This window comes from Hyla sarda, chromosome 9, assembly GCF_029499605.1.
Source record: "Hyla sarda isolate aHylSar1 chromosome 9, aHylSar1.hap1, whole genome shotgun sequence".
In the NCBI taxonomy this organism is placed as follows: domain Eukaryota; kingdom Metazoa; phylum Chordata; class Amphibia; order Anura; family Hylidae; genus Hyla; species Hyla sarda.
In genome coordinates this window covers 120,647,470-120,669,817 of record NC_079197.1, presented here as the reverse complement: position 1 = coordinate 120,669,817, position 22,348 = coordinate 120,647,470, and positions in this window count along the sequence as shown.

The following is a 22,348-nucleotide window of genomic DNA, read 5'->3' as shown; positions in this document are numbered from 1 at the left end:
CACAATGACAGAGGCTGGAGGTGGCATCAGTATGAGGAGACCATATAGTGGCTGAATGACTGCCTAGAGTTTGTGGCAGCATGGGGAGACAATATAGTGTCTGAATGGCACTGCCTGGAGTTGGCTGAAGCATTAGGAGGCCATATGGTGTCTGAATGGCACAGCCTGGAGCTGGCAGCAGTATGAGTGGACACTAGGACTTCACAATCCCTAAGATTAAAAGATGAATTTTGAAATTTTAATTAAAGATTTATGGTGACTGGTGCAACCATAACAAATGTTTGGCTCAGGCCCAGCATCATCAGTAAACCATATATTGGCTGAATAGCACAGCCTGGAGTTGGCTGAAGCATGAGGAGACCATTGAAATTTAAGGTTTTCAAAATTTAGATTTTGAAATTGAAATTGAGGATTTGGAAATTAAAATTTTAACTCCCAAGTTTTAGTGTCCTGGGCCCCTGGACAAAGGACCAAATTTAACAAGGAGTCACATGTCACATGGCAGCCCAATGAGAGAGCCTTGAGGTGGCAGCAGCAGCAGCATGAGGGCCATGCCACCTGAGGGTTGAGTCTGAGGAACCCATCGACTGGTGACTGGAGGTGTTGGATGTCACTTGGGAGGAAGTGGATGACCGAATGAAGCGATCAATCACGGCTGCTGGGTTGCTGGTCTAGACACGACTGCTAGCTGACACCGGGAGCTCAGACCTCTCGCTGCAACTTCGGCTGCCACACGCCCCTACTCTGCTGCGACCTCTGCCTGCGCCTGATGAATTTAGGCATCTGCCACTCCACTGTGCACGTCCTGGCACTACTCTGCCTGAAATACTTATTGCATATATGAGGGGAGTACAATACGCTTCTCTACGCTTAAAACAGTATTTGTCTAGAACAGCAGCAGGTGTGTACTATTAACTGTCCTTTAATCTGTTCAGGACCCATGACGTAACGTTACGTCATTAGTCCGCTCCCGATCTATAACGCGGGGCCACGGCGTGGCCCCGCATCATAGCGGGTCGGGCGCGGCCTCTAACAATGGCCGGGACCCGTGGCTAATAGCGCGTGGCACTATTAACCCTTTAGACGCGGCGTTCAAAGTTGAACGCCGCGTCTAAAGTGAAAGCATGCCGGTTAGCTCAGGGAGATAGCCGCGGGATAGCCGCGGCGAAATTGCGGCATCCCGAACAGCTTACAAGACAGCTGGAGAATCCCTACCTGCCTCCTCGCTGTCCAATCACTGAATGACTGCTGAGTGCCTGAGATCCAGGCATGAGCAGTCAAGCGGCAGAATCATCGATTACTGGTTTCCTATGAGAAACCAGTGATCAATGTAAAAGATCAGTGTGTGCAGTGTTATAGGTCCCTATGGGAGCTATAACACTGCAAAAAAAAAAGTGGAAAAAAAAGTTAATAAAGATCATTTAACCCCTTCCCTATTAAAAGTTTGAATCACCCCCCTTTTCCCATAAAAAAAACCACAGTGTAAATGAAAATAAAAATAAACATATATGGCATCGCCACATGTGGAAATGTCCGAATTATAAAAATATATTGTTAATTAAACCACACGGTCAATGGCGTACGCGCAAAAAAATTCCAAAGTCCAAAATAGTTTTTTGGTCACTTTTTATATCATGAAAAAATTCATAAAAAGCGATCAATAAGTCCTATCAATGCAAAAATGCTAAAAACTTCAGATCACGGCGCAAAAAATGAGCCCTCATACCGCCCCATACGTGGAAAAATAGTAAAGTTATAGGGGTCAGAAGATGACAATTTTAAACGTATTAATTTTCTTGCATGTAGTTATGATTTTTTCCAGAAGAACAACAAAATCAAACCTATATAATTAGGGTATCATTTTAATCATATGGACCTACAGAATAAAGTCAAGGTGTAATTTTTACCGAAAAATGTACAACGTAGAAACGGAAGCCCCCAAAATTTACAAAATGGCGTTTTTTTATTCAATTTTGTCTCACAATGATTTTTTTCCGCTTCATCGTAGATTTTTGGCCAAAATGACTGATGTCATTACAAAGTAGAATTGGTGGCGCAAAAAATAAGCCATCATATGGATTTTTAGGTGCAAAATTGAAAGAGTTATGATTTTTTAAAGGCAAGGAGGAAAAAACGAAAATGCAAAAATGGAAAAACCCCTGGTCCTTAAGGGGTTAACAGTATATAGGCCCTTGACAGATTAACAGGTACAAAATAGTACACTACTTAGATGTAGGTATGTGGTATGTACTTATGAGGGCAGAAAAATGTGCTACAATACGCTTAAACATATTTTTACCGATGTCCCAGATTCCAAAATTCCTTTATAATCAGAAAATGTCAGAATACCACCTGACATTCAAAATAAGAAAATGATACGTTCTCTGAAGAAAAGGATCCTTCATTAGATGACAATATGAGTATTGTGTGTTCCAGTGACAGTAGCTCATTGGAGGAACAGGAAAACATGATACAACTTAATTCTGCAACTGAAGAACCACAACAAAGAATGAACGACTTAAAGCCTACTGGAACTGAGGAATTTCAAAATGGTAAATCTACCACCTGGGATATTCAGTCAATTCTGACAGTCAATTCCAGTCAATTCAGTCAATTCAGTCAATTCCGGTGGTCAGTATCCACAGTTCCCTGTTTCTGCTAGTCCTTGGCAATATTCATTTTATTACTGATATCAACACGGCAATAATGCTGGGAGAGTTTCTCAAGGATAGCCACATGTTTCCTACAATACACAGTCAACCAATCCTTATAATCAGTCATCTGCATTTGCAGTGCCAAATTCCTATAATACAAACCTGCCTTACTCTGATTTCAATGGACAGATTCAAGCACAGATGTATTCAGTTTCTGGCCCCTTTGGTGCCAATTTGCCATACAATTATGCAGATCCATCATCTTCTTCAAATCAGAATCCAGTGCCAAATCCATACTTTTATAGTTCTACTGGAAATACTGGCTGGCCATGGAGTTCTTGGCAATAATAAAGAAAACATGATGAAAGATGAAACAAGGCAATTATCTATGGATTCATTATCGGAATTTTTAATTACAAAAAAGTTGCAGTTGACTACTTGCAGCAGTACTATTTATGCCAATGACATTTGTAGCTTTTTGCACATTTCTTAACTGTGCTAACTTTTTTGTATGTTTTTGCATTATATTATCTAAAGTTAACGTGTCTCGCCAGTATTTCATTTTTATAAGCAAAATACTTATTTTTATATATTTTTCCATTTTTTATACAAGAGTTTTCCTCAGAGCACTTGTTTAAAGTGTCTATAACTATTTTATATATTTGTTTGTAAGGAGTCACAATATATTATTGTGTTGTTTTGTAATTGTTATTTATATTTGAAACATTTTGTGATTTAAGTAATTGTTATGTGTTTGCTGTCTTGTATTAGAAAACTGAATTGTCACTTTTCAGCTCTAAAGTGAAAAATAAAGTCAACATCCTTATCATCTGTTGAACAGTAATTAACCCCTTGGGGACGGAGCCCATTATGACCCTAAGGACGGGAGAATTTTTTTTATTCAAATCTGACCTCTATCACTTTATGCATTAATAACTCTGGGATGCTTTTACTTATAAATTTGATTCCGAGTGTTACGCCGAGCGCTCCGGGTCCCTGCTCCTCCCCGAAGCGCTCGCGGCGTTTCTCTCCCTGCAGCGCCCCGGTCAGACCCGCTGACCGGGAGCACTACACTGACATTGCCGGCTGGGATGCGATTCGCATAGAAGGATGCGCCCGCTCGCGAATCGCATCCCAAGTCACTCACCTGTCCCGGTCCCCGGCTGTCATGCTCTGGCGCGCGCGGCTCCGCTCTCTAGGGCGCGCGCGAGCCAGCTCTCTGAGATTTAAAGGGCCAGTGCACCAATGATTGGTGCCTGGTCCAATCAGCCTAATTAGTTTTCACCTGCTCCCTGGCTATATTACCTCACTTCCCCTGCACTTCCTTGCTGGATCTTGTTGCCTTAGTGCCTAGAGAAAGCTTCTACTGTGTTTACCATTACTGTGTTCCTGACCTCCTGCTATTACCATTGACTACGAACCTTGCCGCGTGCCCCGACCTTCTGCTACGTCTGACCTTGCTCTTGTCTACTCCCTTGTACCGCGCTTATCTCAGCAGTCAGAGAGGTTGAGCCGTTGCCAGTGGATACGACCTGGTTGCTACCGCCGCTGCAAGACCATCCCGCTTTGTGGCGGGCTCTGGTGAAAACCAGTAGCAACTTAGAACCGGTCCACCGACATGGTCCACGCCAGTCCCTCTCTGGCACAGAGGGAGGATCCACCTCCAGCCTGCCAAATCGTGACACAGAGAATGTTTTTTTCGTGACATATTCTACTTTACGTTAGTGAGTAAATTTCTGTCTATACTTGCATCATTTCTTGGTGAAGAATTCCAAAATTTCTGGAAAAATTTTAACATTTAGCATTTTTTAAACTTTGAAGCACTCTGTAAGGAAAAGGGACATGTCAAATAAATTATACATTGATTCACATATACAATATGTTAACATTATGTTGGCATCAGAACGTTGACATGTTTTTACTTTTAGAAGACATCAGAGGGCTTCAAAGTATAGCAGCAATTTTCCAATTTTTCTCGAAAATTAAAAAATCTGAATTTTTCAGGGACCAGTTAAGATTTGAAGTGAATATGAGGGTCTTTATGTTGGAAGTCCCCTATAATGGACCCCATTATGAAAACTGCACCCCTCAAAATATTCAAAATTACATTCTAAAAGTTTGTTTACCCTTTAGGTGTTTCACGGGAATAGCAGCAAAATGGAGGAGAAAAATCAAAATCTAAATTTTTTACACTAAAATGTTATTGTAGCCCCACATAACTTGTAATTCATTTTCTCTCGAGTAAGGAAATACCTCATATGTGGATGTAAAGTACTTTCTGGTTGCTCTAGAGGGCTCAGAAGGGAAGGAACGACAATGGCATTTTGGATAGCGAATTTTGATGAAATGGTTTTTGGGGGCATGTTGCATTTAGGATGCCCCCATGATGCCAGAACAGAAAAAAAAATAAAAAATAAACACGGCAACCTGTTTTGGAAACTACACCCCTCATGGAAAGTAACAAGGGGTAAATTGAGTCTTTATATCCCACAGGTGATTGACAAACTTTTGTTAAAGTGGGACGTGAAAATGAAAATTTTTATTTTTAACACTAAAATGCTGGTATTAACCCAAACTTTTCATTTTCACAATGACTAATATAAGAAAATGCCTGCAAAATTTGTAACCCCATTTCTATCGAGTAAGGGAATACTGAATATGTGGATGTAAAGTGCTCTGTGGGTGTGCTAGAGGGCTCAAAAGGGAAGGAGCGACATTGGGCTTTTGGAGAGCGAATTTTGCTGAAATGGTTTTTGGGCAGCATGTCGCATATAGGAAGCCTCCATGATGCCAGAACAGTAAAAAAAAAAAAAACACATGGCACACTATTTTGGAAACGACACCCTTCAAGGAACGTAACAAGGGGTAAAGTGAGACTTAACATCCACAGGTGATTGACTATCTTTCGTTAAAGCTGGAGGTGGGACGTACCCCAAATTTTTCATTTTCACAAGGATTAATAGGAAAAAAAGCCCCCCAAAATTATTTGGAAATACCATTATGGAAATACCTCATATGTGGATATAAAGTGCTCTGCGGGCAAACTACAATGCTCAGAAGAGAAGGAGCGCCATTGAGCTTTTGGAAAGAGAATTTGGTTGGAATTGAAGTCGGGGGCCAGGCCATGTGCGTTTACAAAGCCCCCATGTTCCAGAACAAAGGGTACAGTGAGTATTTAAACCCCACTGTCGTGTGACAGATCTTTGAAACAGTGGACTGTGCAAATGAAAAATAAAATTTTTAATTTTTACGGACCACTGTTCAAAAACTCTGTGTAAATGGGGTGTAAATGCTCACTGTACCCATTATTACATTACGTGAGGGGTGTAGTTTCCAAAATGGGGTCACATGAGGGGTGGGGTCCACGGTTCTGGCACCATGGGGGCTTTGTATATGCACATGGCCTTCAATTCCAGTCTAATTCTCTCTCCAAAAGCCCAATGACGTTCCTTCTATTCTGAGCATTGTAGTTCGTCTGCAGGGCACTTTATGTCCACATATGGGGTATTTATATACTTAGAAGAAATGGTGTTACAAATTTTGGAAGGCTTTTTTCCTATTACCCCTTGTGAAAATGAAAAAATTGGGGTAACACCAGCATTTCAGGAAAAAAAAAAAAAATTTAATTTTCACGTCCAACTTTAACCCCTTAAGGACACAGCCCATTTTCACCTCTAGGACGCAGCCCTTTTTTGCACATCTGACCACTGTCACTTTAAACATTAATAACTCTGGAATGCTTTTACTTATCAATCTAATTCCGAGATTGTTTTTTCGTGACATATTCTACTTTAACATAGTGGTAAAATTTTGTGGTAACTTGCATCCTTTCTTGGTGAAAAATCCCCAAATTTGATGAAAAAATTGAAAATTTAGCATTTTTCTAAATTTGAAGCTCTCTGCTTGTAAGGAAAATGGATATTGCAAATATTTTTTTTTGGGATTCACAAATACAATATGTCTACTTTATATTTTCATCATAAAATTGACGTGTTTTTACTTTTGAAAGACACCAGAGGGCTTCAAAGTTCAGCAGCAATTTTACAATTTTTCACAAAATTTTCAAACTCGCTATTTTTCATGGACCAGTTCAGGTTTGAAGTGGATTTGAAGGGTCTTCATATTAGAAATACCCCATAAATGACCCCATTACAAAAACTGCACCCCCAAAGTATTCAAAATGACATTCAGTAAGTGTTTTAACCCTTTAGGTGTTTCACAGGAAAAGCAGCAAAGTGAAGGAGAAAATTCTAAATCTTCATTTTTTACACTTGCATGTTCTTGTAGACCCAACTTTTGAATTTTTACAAGGGGTACAAGGATAAAATTTATACTTGAATTTGTAGCCCAATTCCTCTCGAGTAAGCACATACCTCATATGTCTATGTAAATTGTTCGGCAGGCGCAGTAGAGGGCTCAGAAGCGAAGGAGTGACAAGGGGATTTTGGAGAGTACGTTTTTCTGAAGTGTACGTGTGTATATGTAGTGTTTTACTCTTTATTTTATGTTAGTGTATTGTAGTGTTTTTAGGTTACATTCACACTGACGGCGGATTACACTGAGTCTCCCGCTAGGAGTTTGAGCTGCGGCTGCAGCTCAAACTTGAAGCAGGGAACTCACTGTAATCTGCCGAAAGTGTGAATGTAACCTGTACATTCACATGGGAGGGGGGCAAAACTACAACTCCCAGCATGCACTGACAGAACGTGCATGCTGGGAGTTGTAGTTTTGCAACAGCTGGAGGCACACTGGTTGGAAAATACTGAGTTAGGTAATAGAACCTATTACCTAACTCGGTATTTCCCAACCAGTGTACCTCCAGCTGTTGCAGAACTACAACTCTCAGCATGTACTGATTGCCAAAGGGAATGCTGGGAGATGTAGTTATGCAACAGCTGGAGGCACGCAAGTACAACTCCCACCATGCCGAGACAGCCATTTGCTGTTCCTGAATGCTGGGAGTTGTAGTTTTGCAAGATTTAGAGGGGTACAGGCTGGAGATCACTGACAGTGGTCTCTAAACTGTGGCCCTCCAGATGTTGTCTGGGCATGCTGGGAGTTGTAGTTTTGTAACATCTGGAGGGCTACAGTTTAGAGACCACTGTCAGTGATCTCTAGCCTGAACCCCTCTAAACCTTGCAAAACTACAACTCCCAGCATGCCAACACAGCAAACAGCTGTCAAGGCATGGTGGGAGTTGTAGTTTTGCAACATATGGAGGGCAACAGTTTAGAATCCACTCTCCAAACTGTCGCCCTGGAGATGTTACTAGGCAACAGACTCCCGGACACGCGGCGCCATACTCACCTCCACCGCCGCCATGATCACAGCAGCCGCTGTCATCTGGAGCTCCGCCACCGGGTAAGTGACCGCCGCTGCCGCCGCCGCTACTACACGGTTCCCCCCGCTGTGCCCGGACACCGATGGGTGGGCATAGCGGGGGGAACCGAACTTTAACCCCCCCGCCCCCAGTCTGCTATTGGTCGGTCGCTCCGCCGATCAATAGCATAGATAGGAGGGGTGGCAACCCTGCCACCTCACTCCTATCTCTTCAAGGGGGATCGAGGGTGTCTTGGACACCCTCGATCCCCCTTATTTTATCGCGGCACCGCCGTTGATGGGTTGGGGGGCGCTACCCCTGCAAACACCATAGATGCCGTGATCAGAACTGATCACGGCATCTATGGGGTTAATGCTGCCGGGACCGGCGCGATCGCGGCCCTGGCAGCTGCGGTGGGACTCCGGCTGTGATTGACAGAGCAGGAGATCGCTTGGACGTATGCATACGTCCATTTGCGCAAACGTGTAGTTCGTCTGGACGTATGCATACGTCCAATAGCGGGAAGGGGTTAACGAAAATTCGTCAATGACCTGTAGGTTTTTTTTTTTGCGTTCATGTCAGTACTACTGTAACCAGCAGCCACCCCTGTGCAAATCACCAATTTAGGCCTCAAATGTACATGGTGCTCGCTCACTCCTGAGCCCTGTTGTGCGCCTCCAGAGCATTTTAAATCCACATTTGGGGTATTTTCGTACTCCAACTATTGCATTACAAATTTTGTGTAACTTTTTTTTCCTTTTACCTCTTGTGAAAATGAAAAGTATGGGGCAACATCAGCATGTTAGGGTAAAAATGTTAATTTTTTTACACTAACATGCTGGTGTAGCCTCTAATTTTTCCTTTTCATAAGGGGTAAAAGGAGAAAAATCCCCCAAAATCTGTAACACAATTTCTCCCCAGTATGGAAATACCCCATATGTGGCCCTAAACTGTTGCCTTGAAATACGACAGGGCTCCAAAGTGAGAGAGCGCTATGCTCATTTGAGGCCTAAATTTGGGATTTGCAATAGGAGCAGACCCGGATAAAAGGATGGCGCTTGATGACAGTGTTTCCCAAACAGGGTGCCTCCAGCTGTTGCAAAACTCCCAGCATGCCGGGACAGTCTATGGCTGTCCGGCAATACTGGGAGTTGTTGTTTTGCAACAACTGGAGGCTCCATTTAGGAAACACTGCCGTATGACACGTTTTTAATTTTTAATCGGGGGGAACGGGTCGTGTAAGCTTATGTATGTAGTGTTTTACTTTTTACTTTGTGTCAGTATAGTGTAGTGTTTTTACGGTACATTCACATGGGCAGGGGTTCACAGTGAGTTTTCCGCTGGGAGTTTGAGCTGCGGCAGAAAATTTGCCGCAGCTTAAACTTGTACCCCAAACCTTCAGCACCCCAAACCTTCAGCTGTTGCAAAACTATAACTCCCAGAATGCACTGACAGACCGTACATGCTGGGAGTTGTAGTTTTGCAACAGCTGTATGCACACTATTGGGGAACCACTGAGTTAGGAAACTCTAGCTCAGTGATTCCAACCTGTGTGCCTCCAGCTGTTGCAAAACTACAACTCCCAGCATGTACGGTCTGTCAGTGCATTCTGGGAGTTGTAGTTTTGCAACAGTTGGAGGCACATGGGTTGGATTCACTGAGTTAGGAAACAGACTCTAGCTCAGTGTTTCCCAACCAGTGTCCCTACAGCTGTTGCAAAACTACAACTCCCAACATGCCTGACAGCCGAAAGGCATGCTAGGAGTTGTAGTTATGCAACAACTGGGGAAGAACAGTTTGGAGACCGCTAACTAGTGGTCTCCAAACTGTAGCCCTCCAGATGTTGCAAAACTACAACTCCAAGCATGCCCAGACTGTCTGGGCATGCTGGCAATTGTAGTTCTGCAACATCTGAAGGGCCAGTGGTCTCCCAACTGTGGCCCTCCAAATGTTGCAAAACTACAACTCCCAGCATGCCCAGACAGCCTTTGGCTGTCTGGGCATGCTGGGAATTGTAGTTTGGCAACTTTTAGAAGGCCACAGTGAAGATCACTTATCAGTGATCTTTACTGCAGCCTCCTCCACCACCGCACTTTCTGGTCGCACTCCTCCTGCCGCCGCACGATGTCTTTGCCACCGATCAATGTCTGTACCGCCAATGCCGCTGCTCCCGTAAGCCGGCCATTCCCTCCGATCTGCCCGGACTTCCATCGGTGGGCAGAGACGGGGAAATTAACTTTAACCCCCCTTCCCCCAACTGCCATTGGTCAGTCAGTCATGAGCGACCAATGGCAGGGGATAGGAGGAGGTGGCACCCCTGCCACCTGGCTCCAATCCTTTAGAATGGTCGGAGCTGTCTCGGGATGCCTGCTAATAGATATCAGCAATCATCCCTGTCCGATCACCGCCCGGCACGTGGTGGTGATCGGAAATACGGAGGACGTACAGGTACACCCTCTGTCCTTAAGTACCAGGATTCGAGGGCGTACGCCCCCCATCCCCAACAGGTTAAAAAGTTAAATAGTTAGTTTAGGAAAACATGCCCTTTGAAAAAGTTTGGGGGGTTTGGTGTTCCCCAACAAAGGGAAAAAAAATTAAAAATACGTATTTTTGCACAACACCAGCAGTACACAACAGTGCTGCAGCACACAGTCGCTGTGTAATAAACCCAAAATTGCACTCTCTCACAGACTATTAGGAATGGACTGCTGGGTATGTATTATACCGTCTACAGACTAGTATAACCAGCAGACCATTTGTGGTGGAACAAACAGGGCAGAAAAATGTGCTAAAAAAAATGTATTGTAGTAAAACACCAGCCGGTGATTACTTTTGGCTGTCCTTTCACAGTATGTAGGCCCATGACAGATTAACAGGTACAAAATAGTACACCACTTAGATGTGGGTATGTGGTATGCACTTAACAGCACCATAGGTTCTGGCAAGGTCAGATGAGTCTGGGCATTTAAAACCTTTGAGATTGACATCACCTGGTCTTCCCAGATGATGATTGAGAACAATCCATGTCACTGGCAGGTCTCAGCTTTGCAAAGGGGGCAGTGCATGCTATAAATTCTGCAGCGTACCTAAACTTTTGCAGATGCCATTTTTTTGTTTTCTGTTATTTTTGAAAAAATTCCAAAGTCCAAAATAGTGTATTTTTGGTCACTTTTTATATAATGAAAAATTAATAAAAAGTGATTAATAAGTCCAATCAATACAAAAATGGTACCGCTTAAAACTTCAGATCACAGCGCAAAAAATGAGCCCTCATACCGCTTCATTTGCAGAAAAATAAAAAGTTATAGGGGTCAGAAGATGACAATTTTAAACGTATAAATTTTCCTGCATGTAGTTATGATTATTTCAGAAGTACGACAAAATCAAACCTATAAAAGTAGGCTATCATTTTAATTGAATGGACCTACAGAATAAATAAAATGTGTCATTTTTACTGAAAAATTTACAGCGTAGAAACAGAAGCCCCCAAAATTTACAAAATGGCGTTTTTTTTTTCAATTTTGTCTCACAATGATTTTTTTTTCCGTTTCGCCGTAGATTTTTGGGTAAAATGACTGATGTCATTACAAAGTAGAATTGGTGGAGCAAAAAATCATCATGTGGATTTTTAGGTGGAAAATTTAAAGAGTTATGATTTTTTAAAGGTAAGGAGGGAAAAATGAAAGTGCAAAAACGGAAAAGCCCCGGAAAAGGGGTTAAAAAATTTATTTTAGTAAAATAAGAAGCCTGTTATTACTTTTGCCTGGACTTTCACAGTATCTAGGCCCTTGACAGATTAACAGGTACAAAATAGTACACTACTTAGATGTAGGTATGTGGTATGTACTTATGAGGGCAGAAAAATGCGCTACAGCATGCTTAAAAAAAGTATTTTAGTAAAACACCAGCTGGTGATTACTTTTGCCTGGACTTTCACAGTATCTAGGCCCTTGACAGATTAACAGGTACAAAATAGTACACTACTTAAATGTAGGTATGTGGTATGCACTTATGAGGGCAGAAAAATGTGCTACAGTACGCTTAATAAAAGTATTGGAGTAAAACACCAGCCGGTGATTACTTTTGTCTGTCCTTTGACAGTATGTAGGCCCTTGACAGATCAACAGGTACACAATAGTACACTACTTAGATGTAGGTATGTGGTATGCACTTATGAGGGCAGAAAAATGCGCTACAGTACGCTTTAAAAACTTATTTTTGCACAACACCAGCAGTACACAACAGTGCTGCAGCACACAGTCGTTGTGTTCTAAACACAAAATTGCACTCTTTCACAGACTATTAGGAGTGTACTGCTGGGTATATATTATACCATTTACAGACTAGTATAACCAGCAGACCATTTGTGGTGGAACAAACAGGGCAGACAAATGCGCTACAGTACGCTTAAAAAAATGTATTGGAGTAAAACACCAGCCAGTGATTACTTTTGGCTGTCCTTTCACAGTATGTAGGCCCTTGACAGATTAACAGGTACAAAATAGTACACCCCTTAGATGTAGGTATGTGGTATGCACTTATGAGGGCAGAAAAATGCGCTACAGTACGCTTAATAAATGCATTGGAGTAAAACACCAGGCGGTGATTACTTTTTGCTGTCCTTTCACAGTATGTAGGCCCTTGACAGATTAACAGGTACAAAATAGTACACTACTTAGATGTAGGTATGTGGTATGCAATTATGAGGGTATAAAAATGCGCTAAAGTACTCAAAAAAAAAAAAATTGCCCACAGCACCAGCAGTACATAACAATGTTGGAGCATACAGTCACTGTGTACTAATCCCAAAATTGCAAAAATACTCTCTTTCAAATACTAATAGGAATCGACTGCTGGGTATGGATTATCCCGTATACAGACTAGTATAACCAGCAGACCAGTTGTTGTGGAACAAAGACACAGATTTGCCCTAAAATTATTTCTCCCTCCTGTGAAAACTTTTCTGCAACTGAGGCAACACACAGCTCTCTGCCCCTCTCTGTAATACAATGCTGTTCACAGTGACTGAGGGGTTAATCGCTGCAGGAAGTATACATTTCTCTGCAAAAACGCTGTTCTCTCTGTCCTACAGAAGGCTGAGGTGACTAAGAGGTGAAACGCTGCTGCAACAAGCTTTTCTGTGTAACACACACAGCGATGTCCATCCTATCTCTATGCAGTGTGATGAATGAAATGACAAGCTGCAAAATTGCTGCCGAATATATAGGGCTGTGACATCACAGGGGTGACTGGCTGCTGATAGGCTGCGTCCTACATATGATTCAGGGTCATCCCACCTACTTCCCTTCCTGCCTTCCCAGCGTTCTTTGCCCCATGTACTGACATGTGGATCCGCCATTTTAGATGCCCTGGAGCCTGGACCACAGTAAATGGAGTTTAATAAAGTGATTTGCGCGATAGAATCGAGGCGATATTCACATTCGTTACTAATCGAACATTTCATGAAATTCATAACAAATTCGGGTTTGTCAGCTTCAATTCACTCATCTTTGACAGCTAGGAAGAAGGCTGCACTGGAAGATGAGGCAGCAATGCCAAAGACACTGGGGGAGCAGCAGGAGGTCCAAGTCTTACCCGGAGGTACCCGTAGAGGGCCTTTTTACAGGTCGTTGTTCACCAGTGTAGATTCGAAAAACTTATATTAGTGCTGTATGACAGTATTATGTGAGCACTGTATAACAGGACCAGACAGGCATCTGCTAGAGTAGTGAAGCCTCCTTTACCCAGTGCCCAGGGGCACCCTGATTTCACATAAATGGGCTGACCCTATGTGTACTTGGGGAGGGAAAGCTGCATCATGCCGAGTCATATATATATATATATATATATATATATAACACCATGTATACCATAGGACATATACACCAGGCATGATAGATCTATACCTCTGTATCTATACCACACTGTATATACTGTACAGTACATAGCATGCTAGAAACAACATATTTACTCTCCAGGCATGTCACATCTGTCTGTATTATGTAACCACACTGGCTGGACTGGCCACCAATACAATGCAGCTTTAATTGTTGGCCAGCCCTGGCGCCACAGTTGCTAAGGCGTGGCCAGTCCTAGGGCAGCATAAAACCAAAATTATTGCATATGGATTTTTGCTACGTATTTGTCAGAGCACCACCATACACTTCACTCAAGCAACCTTCATCTCTGCTACCTGTCATTAGTTTGCTTTCATATACCTAGCAGTCCCGAACATTACTTCCTTTGCATAAAACCAAAATACACCACTGGGATCACTTTAAAGGAAAACGGTCACCCGTTCATCAACACTAAACCCAATACACCGGGTTATAGTACGGGTGAACAGGAGACCGATACAGGGTCTCAGACTTATATACATACCTTTAGTCCAGCGCCTGGTCCCTCTAAATATCCTCTTCTTTCTGAGCTGAATTGTGCGCTGGAAGTGGGCCCGCCGACTGGATCCAAATATTCATGGGTGCTGACCAATGACCATGAATATTCAAATCCAGCCGGCGGGCCCGCCTCCAGAGCACAATTCAGCGCAGAAAGAAGAGGTTCTTCAGAGGGACCAGGCGCCGGACTGCAGATATATATATATATATATATATATATTTATATTAGTCAGAGAAAACGCATCGGTCTCCTTTTCACCCTCACTATAACACGGTGTATTGGGTTTAGTGTGGGTGAACAAGTGACCATTTTCCTTTATGGAATGACTGCCAAGAATTTGAAAAAATAATAAAAATAAAATGAAATTACTATTTGAAAGAACTACTCTTTAGGGTCTTGTCAGTTCTGCAGCTGAATCCCTTAATAAAAATCCCTGATGGCCGGAAGAAGCACTTCACTTAGTGTGAAACGGAGCTTGTTGCCGCTTGTACCCCCCGCTCCTTCCTTCTCCCTTATGTCTGTATGTGAGTATTTTATGCAATAAAAGAAGAAGATGAACATGGTGAGTGGCCGGTTTTCCTTTTCTTCACTTATATGAATCCCTTAATATATTAATAATATTTCGACCATGCTCGTGGAGAATTAGGGCGGTGTGATAAATAAACCTTTGGGTTTGGTGCCCTTAATTTGTATTTTCATTCTATTTTATGTTAACTAATTGGACTGTTTAATGAAGGGAACTAATAGCTATATGGCTGCTATTTCAGCACTATTTCAGTTGTATTTTTCTGAGCACACAACATTTACAAGATAATAGTATGCAACCGTACATGCTGAACGTGCTGTCAGGAATTTAACTGAAGGACATTCTGATGTTCATGGAAACACTTACTGTTCTGTTACTTCACATAAAAACATAATATTATACAGTGTTATACATAAATTCTCTTTTTGGAACCATCACTACTATTGACTCAAACCAATTTGTCCTACATATCTGATCAATAGATTTGCATTAGGACATTTACTATACTGCTTATCGCCTGGTTCCTAACTCCATATGTGCCTCTATTCTATATATTAATTAATGGTTTAACGCTGTTTGGACTCATGCACATGACCATAATGTGTCTTTGTCCATGTTCTGAGAAGTCTATAGGACCACACTGTACCTCCCTATCCCACTGATTTTATAGAAATGCATGGAATCTCTAACAAGAATATATTATGGGATGTTCCTTTAGAATCCACATGACATATATGCAAGAGACACTGATAGCCTTTGGCTTGCCCTCAATGATTATTAAAACAATATTATCTCTCTAAGATCAACTCAAAACTTACACTATCCTTAACATTTTGTACATGTTTCAAATGGTGGCAATCCCTTCATCTCTTCACCTCTTTCCTTCTTTTGTTGTCTAAAATCTGCTTCCTTCCATTTCCTGTGGAGGAATAAGACTCACTGACTGGCATTTTGACTTAGAATCCAAATATACATGACACACTGATAGCCTTTGGCTTGCCCTCAATGTTAATTAAAGCAATATTATCTCTATATGATCAAACTCATGCGAGACTGAAAGTAAATAACACCTTCACCTTTCAGTATATGCAATGAAACCTGTCAAGGTTGCCCCCTTTCTCCCACATTATTTGTTTAAGTAGTAGAAACACCATTACAACAAAAGGTTAATAAGTGCCTCACATTACCAAATATTTATAAACGCTACAATTAATAAATGGTTAGAATATTTCAAATTTTACTTACTTACTTAAGCCATGTTCACATGGTCGGAAAATGTGCGGAATGTCCGCATGGAAAACGTGCAGATATTCTGCACATTTGACTAATCTGCAGCTCTAGGATGGTTTGGAAATGCAGAGTCTAATTGACGGCAATGCATTTCCTTGAGGTGTGTGCAGAAAAAATACATAAGTCTATTCATTCTGCCGACGCCGGAATCTGAAATTCTGCCATGTGAACTGTTCAGCAGAATCCCATTTAAATAATTGGGGCTCTGCTGCAGTGGAATGTTCATGCGGAATTCCACATGGACATTCTGCCAGGTGAGCATACCCTTATAGTTAGCTTAACCAAACAGCTTCATTGAGATCAGTATGTGAAGCACCTCTGGCTTCCAGACAGTAAAACTTTGTTGCCCCCAACATCTCCTATGTTGAAAGGTGTGCTGAAGGTCTGCAAAATAATTGGTCCATCTTTGGCCCATCAACAATCCCATTTGACACCAGCTTCATTACTCCCGTATCTTTTTACTCCTTTGCAGAGAATTCTGGGGTCATATACATAAAGTCGCACAGCCCGTGCCAGACAGGAGCTGGTGAAAAGGCCTGCGTCCTGCTTGCAAGGTATTTGCAGGGTGAATAGAATGAGAAATGGCCTGTGTGCTGTATACAGCCATGCATAGCACATGGTTGTATAGAGCACTGCAGCGGGACTCCTGTCACTAATGACAGGAATGCGGCTCTGAACGGGGCTGTTGGGGTACACGGGCTACTGCAGTGCACGGTGCACAGCTGTACACTGTTCAGGTGCAGGACCCCTGTCATTATAATGATGCAAGCCCCCCCTCTGTAAAAGCTTCATCCATAATTAACTCTTTGGGGACACTATCCAGAGATGTCTGTACATCGCTGGATATTCTCCCCCAATACTAGGCTCATGGCCCAGCTCTGAAAGGTTTAACTAGCAATGCTGAGCATTGCTAAATGACTCCATCTGTCCTATACAGTATACAGCCATCTATATAAATGGCTGTATACTGTCAGAAGATGTCCATTTACCCGCCTGGCCCCTGTCTGTATTTGCCTCTTGGTATGCCCTGGCTCTAGTGTATATCATATGTCCAGCAGAGGCACAGTACATGTGCCGAGCCCAAATAGCCAGACACATGTATGAAAGCTTCGCTGATCAAGTATATTTTAAAGCCCTGCTGCCCAAATCGGTGCTTTCTAGTTCTGAATAATTTTTTACTGAAAATTTTCATTTTTTTTGTCACTGTATTTTTATAATACCAAAGCTGAAAGATGGCTTGTGTTTTTGCGGGATGACCTTTAATTTTTATTGGGCCTATTATCTATTATTTGTTGAGGAGAAGGGAGGAAGGGAAAAAGAGCAATTGCGCAATATTTTTTTAACCCTTAAGGGTTTTTCCGTTTTTGCACTTTTGTTTCTTCTTCCTTACCTTTAAAAAATCAGAATTCTTTCAATTTTGCACCTAAAAATCCATATGATGACATTTTTTGCACCACCAATTCTACTTTGCAATGACATCAGTCATTTTACCCAAATATGTATGGCAAAATGGAAAAAAATTCATTGTGCGTCAAAATTGAAGAAAAAACACCATTTTGTACATTTTGGGTGCTTCCGTTGCTACGCAGTACATTTTTCAGTGAAAATGACACCTTCTCTTTATTCTGAAGGTACATATAATTAAAATGATACCCTCCTTATATAGGTTTGATTTTTTCTTACTTCGGAAAAAAAATCATAACTATATGCACGAAAATGTGTACGTTTAAAATTGACATTTTCTGACCCCTTTAACTTTTTTATTTTTCTGCTTACGGGGCGGTATGAGGGCTCATTTTTTGCACTGTTGTCTGAGGTTTTTAGTGGTATCATGTTTGTATTGATCAGTTTATAAATTTTTTCATGATATAAAAAGTGACCAAAAATTTTGGTCTTTGGATTTTTTTGCGCGTACACCATTGAACGTGCGGTTTAATTAACAATACATTTCTATAATTCAGACATTTCCACATATGTTTATTTTTATTTACACAGTTTTTTTTTCAATGGGAAAAGGGGGTTATTCAAACTTTTATTAGGGAAGGGGTTAAATGATCTTTATTAACTTTTTTTTTTTGCAGTGTTATAGCCCCCTCTAGTGGCTATAATACTGCACTAACTGATCTTTTACATCGATCTTAGTTATCTCATAGGATAACATTGATCAGTGATTCTAACGTTGACTGCTCATGTCTGGATCTTGAGGAGGCAGGTAAGGGCCCTCCTTGTGTCTGCCAGCTGTTCGGGACGCCACGATTTAGCTACTTTGGTCCCTAACAGCTCACTGAGCTAACCGGCAGTACTTTACTTTCACTTTAGACGTGGCGATCAACTTTGAATGCAGCACCTAAAATGTTAACAGCGCGGCAAAGCAATCAGTGCTGCATGCTATTAGCCACGGGTCCTGGCCGTGCCCCAGCGTTATACATAGAACGTGGACTCAGGGCATAGAGGAGTCCTTAAGTGGTTACATTTCTTTTCACGTTGATATGTGAACATTTTGCTTACTATATTGCTTGGGTTGTTTTGATCAGTGTGATAACACATTTGCATTTTTTTTGACACTTTTAAAAAATAAAAACATTTTCTTGACAAAATGGTTTTTATTATTTCGTTTTTTAAATGTCTTAATTTGGATAATTTTTATTTCTTCATTTTTAAACTTTTTTAAAATCACTTTTTATATAATCCTTTGGTATACTGAGTATACCAAAGTATATGTTATTATCTGTCAGTGTTACACTGACAGGCAATATACTGTATTAAGCCATGCCTTTAGCACTGCCTAAAAATACACATTATAATAACCATGGCAGTCCTGGGAGCATTTGTCCTGTCTCTGGCTGCCATAGCTACCACTGTCATGCAGTAATTGAGATTGCTGCATGCTGATGGGGTCCTTACATGCCATGGTCGCTATTGACTGCATGGCATGTAAGGCTATAACTGCCAGAAGTGGACACCCCTCCATTCTCTGCAGTAGCAGCAGGGTCCCGGACATGTATTACAGTCAGAGGCGTAGCTTGTAGCTTCTGGGCCCCAATGCAAAATCTGCAACAGGGCCACTACATTGCATTTCCAGTATCTTCTTCCCCATAAGAGAAAAAGTAACTGTCAAAAGGGAAGAAGGGGTAGGCATGACAGTTACTTTTTAAACTCACTTAGGGGGAGATTTATCAAAACCTGTGCAGGGGAAAACTTGCCCAGTTGCCCATAGCAACCAATCAGATCGCTTCTTTCATTTTCATGAAGGCCTGTGAAAAATGAAAGAAGCAATCTGATTGGTTGCTATGGGCAACTGGACAACTTTTCCTCTGCACAAGTTTTGATAAATCACCCCCTTAGTGAAAGAGTCTGTGAAGGTCTACTGTAGTGTCATTCACTATTCTCATTGTATGAAAGGGATGTTCCTTGTATTATAAAGCTAACAGACAAACAGTGGGGCAAAAAAGTATTTAGTAAGCCACCAACTGTGCAAGTTCTCCTACTTAAAAAGATGAGAGAGGCCTGTAGTTTTCATCATAGGTATACCTCAACTATGAAAATCCATCAAAGCTATGAGATCCATAAAATCACATTGTCTGATTTTGAAAGAATTTATTTGCAAATTATGGTGGAAAATAAGTCTTTGGTCAATAATAAAAGTTCATCTCAATACTTATATACCCTTTGTTGGTAATGCGTGGTCAAACATTTTCTGTAATTCTTCACAAGGTTTTCACACACTGTTGCTGGTATTTTGGCCCATTCCTACATGCAGATCTCCTCTAGAGCAGTGATGTTTTAAGGCTGCCGCTGGGCAACACTGACTTTCAACTCCCTCCAAAGGTTTTCTAAGGGGTTGAGATCTGGAGACTGGCTAGGCCACTCCAGGACCTTGAAATACTTCTTGCAAAGTAACATCTTTGTTGCCCTGGCAGTGTGTTTGGGATCATTGTCATGCTGAAAGACCCAGCCATGTTTTCTCTTCAATGCCCTTGCTGCTGGAAGGAGGTTTTCACTAAAAATCTCACGATACATAGCCCCATTCATTCTTTCCTTTACAAGGATCAGTCGTCCTGGTCCCTTAGCAGAAAAACAGCCCCAAAGCATGATGTTTCCACCCCATGCTTCACAGTAGGTATGGTGTTCTTTGCATGCAACTCAGCATTTTTTTTCCTCCAAACACGACGAGTTGAGTTTTTACCAAAAAGTTCTACAGGGTGGGCCATTTATATGGATACACCTTAATAAAATGGGAATGGTTGGTGATATTAACTTCCTGTTTGTGGCACATTAGTATATGTGAGGGGGGAAGCTTTTCAAGATGGGTGGTGACCATGGCGGCCATTTTGAATCCAACTTTTGTTTTTTCAATAAGAAGAGGGTCATGTGACACATCAAACTTATTGGGAATTTCACAAGAAAAACAATGATGTGCTTGGTTTTAACGTAACTTTATTCTTTCAAGAGTTATTTACAAGTTTCTGACCCCTTATGAAATGTGTTCAATGTGCTGCCCATTGTGTTGGATTGTCAATGCAACCCTCTTCTCCCACTCTTCACACACTGATAGCAACACTGCAGGAGAAATGCTAGCACAGGCTTCCGGTATCCATAGTTTCAGGTGCTGCACATCTCGTATCTTCACAGCATAGACTATTGCCTTCAGATGACCCCAAAGATAAAAGTCTAAGGGGGTCAGATGGGGAGACCTTGGGGACCATTCAACTGACCATTCAACTGTTCATCTAGGAATGCTCGGACCTGACACCCATAATGTGCACCATCGTGCTGGAAAAACTCAGGGAACGTGCCAGCTTCAATGCATAAAGAGGGAAACACATAATCATGTAGCAATTTCGAATATCCAGTGGCCTTGATGTTTCCATTGATGAAGAATGTCCCCACTATCTTTGTACTCCATATACCACACCATACCATCAATGTTTGTGTTCCAACGGTCTTGGAGGGATCTATCCAATGTGGGTTAGTGTCAGACCAATAGCAGTGGTTTTGTTTGTTAACTTCACCATTCACATAAAAGTTTGCCTCATCACTGAACAAAATCTTCTGCATAAACTGAAGGTCCTGTTCCAATTTTTGTTTTGCCCATTCTGCAGCACCTGAAACTACAGATACTGGAAGCCTGTGCTAGCATTTCTCCTGCGGTGTTGCTATCAGTGTGTGAAGAGTGGGAGAAGAGGGTTGCATTGACAATCCAACACAATGGGCAGCACATTGAACACATTTTATAAGTGATCAGAAACTTGTAAATAACTAATGAAATAATAAAGTTATGTTAAAACCAAGCATATCATTGTTTTTCTTGTGAAATTCCCAATAAGTTTGATGTCACATGACCCTCTTCCTATTGAAAAAAAAGTTGGATTCAAAATGGCCAACTTCAAAATGGCCGCCATGGTCACCACCCATCTTGAAAAGTTTCCCCCCTCACATATACTAATGTGCCACAAACAGGAAGTTAATATCACCAACCATTCCCATTATATTAAGGTGTATCCATTTAAATGGCCCACCCTGTACATTAAATTAATATGATACATTTTATTGACTTTAACCTATTCAGGGCGCAGGGTGTATGGATACGCCCTGCATTCCGAGTCCTTAAGGACGCAGGGCATATCCATACGCCCGTGGGAATTCCGGTCCCCACCTCTAGCCGGTTGGGGACCGGAGCCGGATGCCTGCTGAAATCGTTCAGCAGGCATCCCGGCATATCGCCCAGGGGGGTTATTATGCCCCCCTATGTCGACGATGGCCGCAGATTGCTGGACAATTCAGTCCAGCGATCTGCGGTGATTCCGGGTCAATCAGGTCTCTGACGGCCCCGAACAGCCACAGCCAGCAGGGGTGAGGTGGCACTGGTGCCACCTCATGATAGCCCTGATTCGTCGGCCGGTTTACCGGCCGACCAATCAGGGCACCTGCTGCGGGTGTCACTCCCGCAACCCGCTCCGCGCCTCTTCCGGAGGACGTGAGCGAGAAGAAGACCCCGGGTGCTGAAGACCCCGATCCCCGGTGTCCCTGTTGGGATCGGGGCCCCAGGAGTGACGGCCGCGGTGAGGGATTGACCTGCAGCGGAGCAGCAGCAGGAGGTGAGTGACAGCCTCCTGCTGTTGCATTGCAACAGCTCCCAGCATGCAAAAAGGCCATGCTGGG